A 12595-nucleotide genomic window follows, 5' to 3' on the forward strand; every position below is an offset into this window, starting at 1 on the left:
AACAGAATGTTGGGAATCATTAAGAAAGGGATAGATAATAAGACAGAAAATATCATATTGTCTCTATATAAACCCATGGAACACCCACATATTGAATACCGCAGGCAGATGTGGTCACCTCATCTCAAAAAAGATATATTGGAATTGGAAAAGGTTCAGAAAAGGGCAACAGAAACAGCTTTTGTATGAGGAGAGATTAATAAGACTGGGATTTTTGATCTTAGAAAAGAGATGACTAAGGAGGGATATGATAGAGGTCTGTAAAATCATGATTGGTGTTGAGAAAGTAAATAAAGAAGTGTTATTTATTCCTTCTTATAACACAAGAACTAGGGGATCACCAAATGAAAGTAATAGGCAGCGGGTTTAAAACAAACATAAGGAAATATTTCTCCACACAACGCACAGTCAAGCTGTGGAACTCTTTGCCAGAGGATTTTGTGAAGACCAAGACTATAACAGGGCTCTGTCACGGAGTTTGGGGGAAACAAAGCTTCCTGCCATTCACCATGACTCTCAGCCAGCCAGTAAAACAGAATGTTTATTTAGACAACAGGAACACCATCCAAGACAGGTCTTGCAGGTACAGACAACAGGACCCCCTCAGTTAGGTCCATCTTGTGGGCCCCAGGGAGGTCAGAGCCCTGTCTGGGCTCCCCTCCATTTTTCCAGCCAGTTCCAAACTGAGGCCCTCCAGCCCCTTCTCTCTGGCCTTTGTCTCTTTCCTGGGCCAGAAAGTCACCTGATCTCTTTGTTCTCCAACACCTTCAGTTGGCATCTTTGCAGAGGAGGGGCCCAGGCCATTAGTTGCCAGGAGACAGAGTGCCAGCCATTCTCTGTGCAGACAGTATCACAGGGGCCCTCTTGGGCTCTGCAAAAATCATACACCCTGATCCTCCCACCTAGATACCCAAGAAATGCATAGGGGAAAGTGAGGCACCCACACAGTAGTCAAAGAAAAGATTAAGAACATTCCCACTTCGTCACAGGCTCAATAAAGAACTAGATGGAGGATAGGTCCATCAATGGCTATTATCCAGGATGGGCAGGAGTAGTGTCCCTAGCCTCTGTTTGCCAAAAGCTGAGAATGGATGAAAAGGGATGGATCACTTGCTGATTACCTGTTCTGTTCATTCCCTCTGAGTCAGGTGGCTTTGGCCACTGTCAGAAGACAGCATACTGGGCTAGATGGACCTTTGGTCTGACCCAGAATGGCTGTTCTTATGTAAGGGCACCCAGGGTGGCAAATATAGTTTCCCAGGTTTCTGGGTGGGGGCTTGAGCTGGTGTTTACTGTTTAAGCAAACCCCTGGAAAATTGAACCTGGCATCTTTTGCTTCCATCAACTAGCGGCAGAAGGGTTATATGTCTGTACAATACCCCATCTCATACAATAGGAGCCCAAGCTGTTTGGCATCTAGGCAGTAGCACAATAGAGATATTAATACACAGGGTGAAAATGGAGCAGAGATGTAGGATAAGTAGTTCTGAGAAGACATTGAGTTAAGTATTCTACTAATCATACTGAGGAGACACTTAGCTACTCGTTCTCATCTGAGACCTTTGCTACACGGCAGAAGTAACTTGGTGGCTACACAGCTGTTCTTGTCAATGCAGGATCTAGTTACCTTGAGCTCTCTGTCCTGTTTATCACTTTTTAACTTGCACTTAGTATGTATCTCACTCAAGTGTGTGCAGGCATAATTCCTGAATGTGGAAGGAAACTTCATCTTAGTAGTAGTAACCTGTACAATCAATATCTTTTCCAAGGGTAGTTGAACTTTCAGCTGTTCTGATGTTATAGATATCAATTAGGTTTCCTTGAAAAGAGACTATCTCGACAAAAAGTAATTTTCCTTGCTTGTAAAAGTATTCTTCAGTGTGTTTTATACTGCTGTAGATATCTGTGTCTGAATAGAACTGTTCTCCCTCATTACCCAGCATTTCAGATTGATTGTACAGTGAATTCACAATCCTGTATTTATGACTTCACAGCCTTTGCCATGGAAACAACTATAATAATACAAGTTTAGTGTTGTGATTTTACTTCAGGATCACTTTGCAAAGAGGGTGGGCAATGAAGGAAAATTATTCCAACACAAATAGCTTTGATGGAGAGAACTGCTAAGGACATACCAACGGTGAAGAGAATACCCTTTTAAATATGCTCTATTGGAAATCTTTTACCTCTAAGACATTCCTTAATTAACTCTGAATTTCTTAGCTTTTGCATGGGATTAAGTCACAACTTGGATAATATTTTATGCTGCTGTATTTTTATGATATTTTATGATGTTTAAATAGAAAGGGGAAAAAAGACAACAATTTCATGATCGTATATGAGGCACTGTCATTGGGCCAAATCCTAAAGCCTGGGAACAGCCAAATATGGATGGGTTATCTGCTGAGGAGCTCCACCACAGCTAGGAATAGATACATGATCACTCCTGACTGTGGAGCAAAGGCGAGTTGCTCTGCAGCTACTATTACAACCTTCAGCTTGAGCCAAAATCCACTGCAGGCAATGGACAGCCTTCCATCAATTCTAATGCTTTTTTAAACCATGACCATAAAGCTGTAGTAGCCCGTGAAGGGCTACAGTGGTGGATCAGCTGAATCATACAGACCCTGATCCTTCCCATCTCTTGATCTGCCCCTAATCTTCCATATACATTGGGATGAAGTGAATCCCCTATGACACAACATAGCGCAGCTTGATGAAGATGCCCTGCATAAGCTCCCACCACTGTTCCTGACACTGCCTCCACTATGCTTAGGAAGAGGCACGATTCTGGTAACGTTACTCATGCTGCTTAGCATGTGTTACTCCATGAGTGGCCCTATTAACTCCAGGGGAATCACTCAGGGATTAAGTTACTATTCAACACGAGGAAGAATGTCAGAATCTGGTGCCAGGCAAGGAGGGGGAAGAAAGCATTATTTGCCCCTTAAAGCTATATTTATTCCTTTGGCCTTAGTAGGATTTCAATATTATATTTCCTCCATGTGTAAATAAAAGTGCATAAGGTACTGCCTGAGGTACATAAACATTTACTAAGCTTTAGCCAACTTTGCTGCAGCCTTAAAGCACTGCAGCGTGGACAAATGATACTCCTCAAACAACTCCCATTAGTCATGGATCAGTGACATGATAGACCCTAATGGCTCCCTCAAACCCATTACAGTGTACTATATAAATGTGAGCCCTCAATCCATGGATCATTGATATGATAGAATGCAAGGCTCTATCAAAGCCGTTGCAGTCTATCAAGTCAGTGCATACCATTAGGGACCTTTAATTTGTGGATTATTGCCACAATTGATCATTATGCTTCCTCTGGGGCTGCTGTGGTCTATCGTGTTAGAGTATATACAGTGAGCTTTAATCAGTAGATTATTGATACAAGCCTTTATGGTCTATTTTGTCAATGGGAAGATGCACATTTAAAGGGCCAATTTTTAAAGGGTCCTCAATCCAGTCGCTCTCTTATTTTTCCAACTGAAATAACTTACATTTCCATTTATCTATCTAGATGCATTACCAGTTGCACATGCAAATGGTCAAATTTTTATGTGCAAATCCCATTTTATGCTCAATTCCTCCTAGTAGAATGGGCTTTCACCTGTTATTTCTATAACATGGGAGTGCAAGTGATTATATGCACAAAATCACATATCCAAAAATGTTTTGAATATTTGGGCCCCAAAGTCACTCACTATATTAATCACCTGTTATTATATTTTTGTAGTAAGAATAGGAAAAATGGGTATGAAAAAAATTGCATTCATTTTATCCATATGAGCAGTGATTTTTAAAAAAATGTACTTTAACTTCCCTAATTTCCTCCATTAAAATTCCTACAGATATCCAATCATGGATTCGTAGCCCCCAAATTAGCATTTTAATTTTAGCTGTAACAAATGCCTATTTGCTAGTCCACTGCTTCTCAACCAGTATTGGGACACGACCCACAAAAATGAGTGAAAAATCATCCCACGAACCATCATATCCTACAATCTTGTCTAAGGCCGGTGTGGTCTCTCAGACTGGTAAGTGGCTGGGGCTGGAAGAGGAACCTAGCGTTTCTAAGGTTCAGGAGGCCAGTGGAACCAGGGCTTCACCCTTCTTTTCTTCTCCCCACTCACAGCAGACCTCAGCTATCAGGATTGAGGAGCATTGTTTTAAGGGACTATGCAGACAGATCCTTGAAGTTCTGCTTCCCCGTCTCTCAGAGCCAGGACTCAAAATGGAAAATAAATAGTGGCGTTCATTTCTCCCAAGCTTTGTCCATATGCTGAATTATGCCCACTTGAGTTGCCAAAATGTGATGCCACTCAGTAGATGGTGTCAATATTCAAAAAATGATTGTACATAACCTCCTGTGCTCGTCTATCACATAGCCACAGTTACTTCAGAATCTTTATAAATATTGTCCCTCATAATACAGCTGTGAGAGGGAAGCCTTATTATTCCCATTTTGGAGATGGGGAACTGAGACAGATACACAAAGGGCCAGATTTGTGAGGTGCCTAAATACCTTTAAAAATCTGGCTCTAAGTGACTTGCCCAAAGTCACACAGGAATTTTGTGACAGCTAGGAATTGAACACAGTCCCAGGCTAGGACCATTATTTCCTCATGTTTGGTTCCTGCTCGGTAGGGTTTGGATACAATCTTGGCCAGGACCAGATTATGTCATGAGTGCAATAGATCTGTGCCAATAGACCAGAGCCCCAGCTGCCAGAATTATGCAATGTCATCTGAATCTCAGCTTTCATTTTAAAAAGTTAATAAACTCCTTTTGGTTGCTGTGCCCATGTCTACACTACAGAGCTATATCGGCATGTTGCTATATATAGTATGTTGCACAGGGGTGTGAAAAATCCACACCCCTGAGCGACGTAGTTATACCAACATAACCCTCAATGTAGACAGCACTAAGTTGGTGAGAGAACTTCTCTTGTCACCATAGCTACCATCTCTCAGGCCTTCCCACAACTCTTAGCGGCAGAAGAGGAAGAAATGCTCTGTGGGATAGCTGCCAAGAGTCCACCACTCCAAATACCGCTGCAAGTGTGAACATGCTGTTGTACAGGCAGCTGACAGTGTGACTACACAACAGCGGTTTCCCTTCAGCGCTCCCTGAGCGGTGCTGTAACTGCCAGAGCTGTAATTTTGCCAGCGTAGACATACCCTTAGTCTTTACAGTAGTAGAAACAAATATGGAAATAACTTGACATGAAAGGGCAAAATCTGTTTTGAAAATCATTCTTTAAAAGGATTTGAGGCATTTCTGTTGATGGAAATATAAACAAAACCTGAATTTTAAAAATATCTAGCAATTTCCCTTTAACTGTCAAGTATCAGAGGGGTAGCCATGTTAGTCTGGATCTGTAAAAGCAGCAAAGAGTCCTGTGGCACCTTATAGGCTAACAGACGTATTGGAGCATGAGCTTTCGTGTGTGAATACCCACTTCGTCATATGCATGTCCCTTTAACTGTGTCAGTGTTGCTGAATTGCTCTTGTGAAGTTGCTTAATGATATCTTGTTAGCAATGCAAGGTAATGAGATGATAAGGGCAAGATTCATTGAGCTTTCAAAAGCTTTTGATTCACTAAATGACACTGCTAGATAAGCTAATTACATTTTGCTTTTCTGCTGGAATGATGGCTCAGTTCTGATCTTATTTAATTAGGAGGAAGAATCAGTGACTGTTTTAGGTTATCGATCTGATTTATTACTCTTACTATCTGAGGGCGCCTTAGGGCTCAATAACTGATTTACTTCATTTTATTTAGTCCTAAATTATCTCTCTTGATATTTGAGATAAGACCCAAATTCACTTACATGGTATATAGCAACACCGTTTTGTATAACACTTCTCTTAATATCTCTGACTTAATATGCTTGCTTTGGAAATGACTATAACAGGAAGATTCTGAAAGATTGGCTTTTATCATTATCTCAAGTTTAACTTTATAGTCTTTTCCCAAGAGAGATGTCAAGGGAAAAGAGATATGCAGCTAACAGCAAAGTTGTAACAAATTGTTGGGAAATAACATGTTTAGCCAGACATTTTATAAAATGGAATGCATATAAAAATGTATACAGATAGGTCCCAGTCTAGCAAAGCCCTTAACCATGCAGTTAGCTTTAAGCATTTGAGAAGTCTCTGTGATTTCAGGCTTCCTTTAGCCCTTCATTGGGACTACAATTGGGTTTAATGGGACTACTCACGTGGCTCACATTAAGCATATACTGTAGTACTTTGCTGAATCAGAGCCATAGTTTACAAGATGAAAACTGTATGTGGGACAATGGATGGGAGGTGAAGCAGGAGGTGCCTGTCTGGGATTGAGAATGGATGAATATTTGCTGTGCGTCTCAGAAGGGTAGTTGGCTAGGGAGCATAACTAGGGAAACTGGGAACTAGGTGAACCAATCATATTAAAAAGAGTAAATGGGATGACCTGATTATTATAGACTTTTCAATCTGACATTGATCCCTGGCAAGGTAATTGAGCAGCTGATACAGGAATCTTTTAATAAAGAATTAAAGGAGGGTAATGTAATTAATGCAAATAAATATGGGTTTATGGAAAATAGAGCCTGTCAAACTAACTTGATATCTTTTTTATGAGATTACAAGTTTGGTTGATACAGATAATAGTGTTAATATAATATACTTGGACTTCTGTAAGATATTTGAATGGTACCATATGATATATTTAAAAAACTAGAATGATATAAAATTAACCTGCCTTACATTAAATGGATTAAAAACTGGCTAACTGATAGATCTCAAAATGTAATTGTAAATGGGGAATTGTCATTGAGCAGGTGTGTTTCCAGTGTGGTCCCATGACCATCAGTTCTTGGTCCTATGCAATTTAACATTTTTATTAATGACCTGGAAGTAAACATTAAATCATCACCGATAAAGTTTGCAGAGTGTTCCATCCCACTGTGCTTTTGGAAATCTGGTCACTGGTTGTGAACACCATCAGCAGCCTGGTGCTGCCATTCAGAGATTTCTTCCCCTTTCATAGATTCATAGTTTAAGGCCAGAAGGGAGTACTAGATCATCTAGTCTGACATCCTGTATATCACCAGCCATTAAATTTCATCTAGTTATGGATGTATTGAGGCCAATAACTTGTGTTTGGCTAAAAGTATCTCTTCTAAAAAGGCATCCAGTGTTGATTTGAAGATATCAAGTGATGGAATATCTACCACTTCCCTTTGTGGAGTGTTACAAAATACGCCTTATTTCTATTTTGAATTTGTCTGGCTTCAGCATCCAACCACTGGTTCTTGCTATGTCTTTCTCCAGTAGATTAAAGAGTCCTTTAGAACATAGTATTTTCTACCCATGCACAAACTTTTAAACTGTAATCAAGTCACTTCTCAATCTTCTTTTTAGTGCTGAGTTCTTGAAGGCTCTCACTGTAAGGCAATAACTTGATGTCTGTTTTTGGCATCCTCTCCAGTTTTTCAACATCCTTAAAATATTGACACTAGAACTGGATGCACTATTCCAGTACTGGTCTCACCTATGCCATGTACAAAGTAAAGTCACTGCTCTATTCCTACTCACTACTCCCTTATTTATACATCCAAGGAAAATATTAGCCCTTTTTGCCAACAGTATTGCACTGAGAGCTCAGGGTCAGTTGCTTGTCCACTATGATCCTTATGTCCTTTTCAGAGTGACTGGTTTCCAGGATAGAGTCCCCTATTCTGTAGGTATGGCTTGCATAAATTAAACTCCTATCATTAATTCTTTATTACCTAAATCCCATATCAGCTTTTCCAATACTTTGCCAGGGATTGACATCAGACTATGTGACTGTTTGCGGAATCTGGCTGATGTTATGAAGTTGTTATTATGAAATTGCTGGTTAATGGATATTTTATATCTATATCTATAGCCCCTACTTTGAGGTGTGTCTCTAGCTGCCAGCCTAGTGCTTGCTACTTGGAGTGGCTTCTCTCCTCTCTTCACATGGGTTGGGTCCTGAGTTCTTTTTCTGACACATGGTGCCTCCACCTCATGTGACTCCTAACTATACCTGACACAAAAGGGATTCTATTCCTTGGGAAAATGAAAAATACTATTAACGGGAAAGAAGAATAAAACCCAGTATGCACGTAACAATAAAGTACATCGATACAAACTCCAGCAAAAGAATGACAAACCCCAAAAGTAACAATATAACAAAGGGGGACTTTACTGGGAGCTGGAAAATAGGACCTGTGAAAGGTTTAAGGTTAATTAACAAATACTAGAACAATAACAGATTCCCCACCTCCAATCCTCACAACTCTTCCCACCCCCAGCTCACTCCCTGGCATCTTCCCAGTCAGCTGGCATTCTGGGATGAGTCCAGAGAGGAATGCTTTAGCGCTGTGAATGCTGGCCAGCTTACACAAAGGGTCCCCTTACTGTGTCTTCACCCCTGGGTGAGGCAAGGTCCTCTCCTGGCCTTTCAGTCTGGAGCTTGTGTTCTGAAACATGGAACCTTCTCTAGCCCTCCTCAGACAGCTCTTTCAGGACTCTTGGATGCAAGTTCTCCAGTCTGCTGATTTAAATATTTTGATTCATAGTAGATGTTGTTTAACATCCTCCTTGGCTACTAATGGACTGGAAAGTACATGAGTACATCATCCTGCTTCTTTGTAAATACAGAACAGAAATATGTATTGAACACTTCTGCCTTTTCTGCACCATGATTAACAATTATACCATCTCCATCTAGTAATGAGTCTATACCATGTGCCTATTCTTCCTCAGCAACTGCATCCTCTTTCCAATGTACATATCCCCTGAATAAAATCTTGGAAAGGCTAATGCGGGCTGCAGAAGCTTACCTCATCAGACTTAAAGAGACAGTATACCCTTTTATACAAATATTAAGATTGTTATTTTAAGATTATATTTGTTGTTATTAAATAATGTGGTGGTAGAAGGGTGAAGTAAGGATGTGCCATGTGATTTTTAGTTCTTTTTATGCACTGAGCATGATGGCTTTGTTGAATTAAAATGTGTGTATTAGAATAACAATTAGCATTGGAGTGATTGTTTCACTATGATAATTAATGGTTGGAGAATGGTATTGTGTTGGGTGTGCCTCAAATTGTTATTTTATTGGGGTTTGGATGAGGGTTCAGGGTTGTATTTGTGGTGCTATGTGCAGATATTTGAGCAATCTTAACTCTACGTTAATTAGTTGACTTTTGTGTTTGGGAATTTTAATAGATGCAAGTAAACCTGTCTACCTATTAGCATGTCATTTGCTACAGAGTATGTACTTGCCATGGACAGAGGAAAGTGTGATATTTCAGTCAGTGCATGCTGTTTTGTGCCAAAGTTCATGTGATTCATTAAATTATATCAGACAACAAAAGCCACACTAAATAACTAGAGTACAAAAGGTTAAAAAAAGAGAGACTACATTCTTTCTGATGCATACTGTACACAAGTCTATGTGGCACTCTACAAACATTTTATTTCTGCTTTGAAAAGTTGCAGTTAAAATATGGAGTATGTCACAGCCAGCACTTTTAAGAACTTAACAGTTGTGACAGGCCCAGACCAGTTGGGTGCAGGAGTCTGGTAGAAGACAAATATATTGGCCACTGAATGAATAACTTTCTGTTCCCTGAGTGACCAAAGCCAGGGGCTGTCTTAGAGCAATCAGGAACCTGCTAGAACCAATTAAGACAGGCACACTAATTAAGACACCTGGAGCCAATTAAGAATTTATTAGAATCAATTATGGTAGGCAGGCTAATCAGGACACCTGGTTTAAAAAGAACTTCCCATCAGTTAGTGGGGGATGTGCAAGGAGCAGGGAGTGAGAAGGTGTGCTGCTGGAGGACTGAGGAGTACAAGCGTTATCAGGCTTCAGGAGGAAGGTCCTGTGGTGAGTATAAAGAAGGTGCTGGTGGGAGGCCATGGGGAAGTAGCCCAGAGAGTTGTAGCTGTCACACATCTGATACAGGAGACATTGTAGACAGCTGCTATCCACAGGGCCCTGGGCTGGAACCCGCATAGGGGGCGGACCCGGGTTCCCTCCATCCCCCCAACTCCCTCTCTGACACAGGAGGAGTTGACCTGGTCTGTGAGACACACCAGAGGAAAAGGTCTAATTTGGAAAGGGATCTGGCCTGGATCTGGTTGGCCACTAGGTGGGACAACAGAGACTGCAGAGATTGTTCTCCACACCCCCCCCCCCCCCCAGGTCAGTCAATGATGAGGTTAGCTGAGTGAACAGCAGGCTTGAGCCTCTAGCAAAAGCGACTAAACTGAGGGCTGCTGTGAACCTCTGAAGCGAGCAAATCTGCCAGAAAGTGCAGGACCCACCAAGGCAGAGGAGGAACTTTGTCACACAGTCCAGATTAATTTCTGTTTAACCTTTGAAAACACATAGTTATAAATGTAGTCCTTCACACAGTTCACATGAAACCTGTATGAAAATAGATCATATTTCACTGCCAGACGGGGTGACCAGATGTCCCGATTTTATAGGGATAGTCCCGATATTTGGGGCTTTTTCTTATATAAACATCTATTACCCCCCCACTCCCGTCCCGATTTTTCACACTTTCTATCTGGTCACTCTACTGCCAGAGTAAATACAAGGAATGAGAAACTGATCTCCAGGCACGTGTGATAGCTTATATCATGTAACAAACTATTACCAAGATATTTAGGAAAATAATCATTTTCTTACTATAGTTTTTAAGGGGATTTATTTTGGATTATGCTTTCTGTAAGTGACTTAGGCCAAAGTGTTAAAACTTGAGTGCCTAAAGTTAGGCACCTTCATCTATATGTAGCCCTCACAATAAATAGGCTTAGTTTCAGAAGATGCTCAGCACCCATTTGCACCCCTCCCCCTCCCTGTAGTCAGTGTACCTATGTATTATTTCTGGTTATTTCTACAGCTCTCATAAATATGCATTGCAGGAAGAGAGTTTTGGGACAATACCACATAAATCCAGTGTCCCTACCATATGGGATACAGGGCTGTAATGATAATACCTACTTAACTGTGATCTCATAAAGCTTAATTTAGTGTAAATTTGGAAAGCCCTTTAAGTGTCTTGGGTGAAAAATGTTACAGAAGTGGAAGGAAAAAAAAGAGAGCAGTGGTATTATTTTGCAATTTACATGATTGCTTAAACAATGAACACTGATTCTGAAGGATTTTTGCAAACTTAGGACCTGATCCTGTAAATATTTCTGTACAAAACCCTCCCATTGACTTCAAAGCTGTGTGTGCGGGCTCCTTACAGGATTGTGCCAATTGGTAGGAAAATTTGTGAAACGTGCATTTTTGTATAAAGTCATGTCTGCTACTATTCTCTGAACCTTCCTTTCCCCATTTCTAATTTCATTTCCCAGTCATGCAGAACAATGTGGTGTAACCCAAAAAGGAGTCAGAGTTAAATTAAAAAGGGCATGCTATGCTGTAGTATGCAAAATACAGTATACCAGTGGTGCTGAATGCTAATGAGCAAATATTTGGTCTAACCCCAATCAGTCATAATCAAATAATTAATTCAGGTACTGACCATCTGACCTGAATTTCTGAAGGCAATGGGCATTTTATTTTTATTTTTCCAGTATGAGAACAGTAGTTCACTAAATGCACTCATTTTTTTGCAAAATAAATTCACGTCATCTCAGTTTCCCAAAAGCTTAATAGAGTAATGTGCACTTACAAAAATTCATACAGGGAAGGTTAATAATATTTTGGCTCCCAAACAGACTCTCTTCAAGATCAATGTCCATACAGCAATCTGTTTCATTAGCCTTTAAATACAGTGGAAGTACCAAAGGGTTGTTCAGTACCTCCCCTTCATCTTCAGCCCCACCACCAAGCATGTATTTATTAAATAAAATGCTACTCAAACAGGAATTTTGAGTGACTGCTCACAGTGAATATCTCGCGGCATTTAGACACTTTCTATGGGCAAAATTGTAAACTGGTATTTGACCCAGCAATGATAGCTCAGTTGTTTCATTCTTCTAACTTTTTTTTGGTTCCCATGAGACAGCTAGGGGAAGGGTCGATTGTGTCTGTGTCTGGTATGTACTTTGCACAATACCTTCATCCTGCAAATTTAAGATTAGTCCTTGGCATGTATGCATGGGGGCTAATGTTGAATCTATTGGCCATGTCCTCGGCTGATGGAACTTGGCATAGGTCTGCTGAAATCAGTGAAGCTACATCAATTTACACCAATTGAGTGTTTTTTCGTGTTTGTGTTGCCTTGAAGAACCTGGGATCTGCCAAATGTGATAGGTTGTGTTAGCTATTATAACATGAACTTTCAGAATCTAAAATCCAGGTTAATTAAATCTGGGTGTGACTGCTTGAGATTTGCCTCAGGAATTTAATTTTAGCTACTAAAGAGAGAACAAGACAAAGCTGCTAGACAAAGTTAAATGATAGTAGAAGTTGGCTAGAGTGCTACTTGTGATCTTCAAACTCCTTGGAAATACCCCTTTTCTGTATAATAAAACTGAAACAATGTGTTCAGGAAACCCCCCTCTAGTTTTATCCTTATTCCTTAGCGGTATTGT

The 12595-nt window shown here is 40.4% G+C and overlaps 2 long non-coding RNA genes across 3 annotated transcripts in view; one reads left to right on the plus strand and one right to left on the minus strand.

Moving 5' to 3' along the window:
• LOC120382839 overlaps positions 1 to 12595 on the minus strand; it is a 91382-nt gene that overhangs the window by 37100 nt on the left and 41687 nt on the right. The window lies entirely within an intron of this gene.
• On the plus strand, positions 2057 to 4262 carry LOC120382852. Its single transcript, XR_005588261.1, has 3 exons — positions 2057 to 2140; positions 3864 to 4049; positions 4148 to 4262. It is a non-coding gene; the product is annotated as an uncharacterized LOC120382852 (long non-coding RNA).

Source organism: Mauremys reevesii, linkage group 1 (assembly GCF_016161935.1).
Source record: "Mauremys reevesii isolate NIE-2019 linkage group 1, ASM1616193v1, whole genome shotgun sequence".
Taxonomy (NCBI): Eukaryota; Metazoa; Chordata; order Testudines; family Geoemydidae; genus Mauremys; species Mauremys reevesii.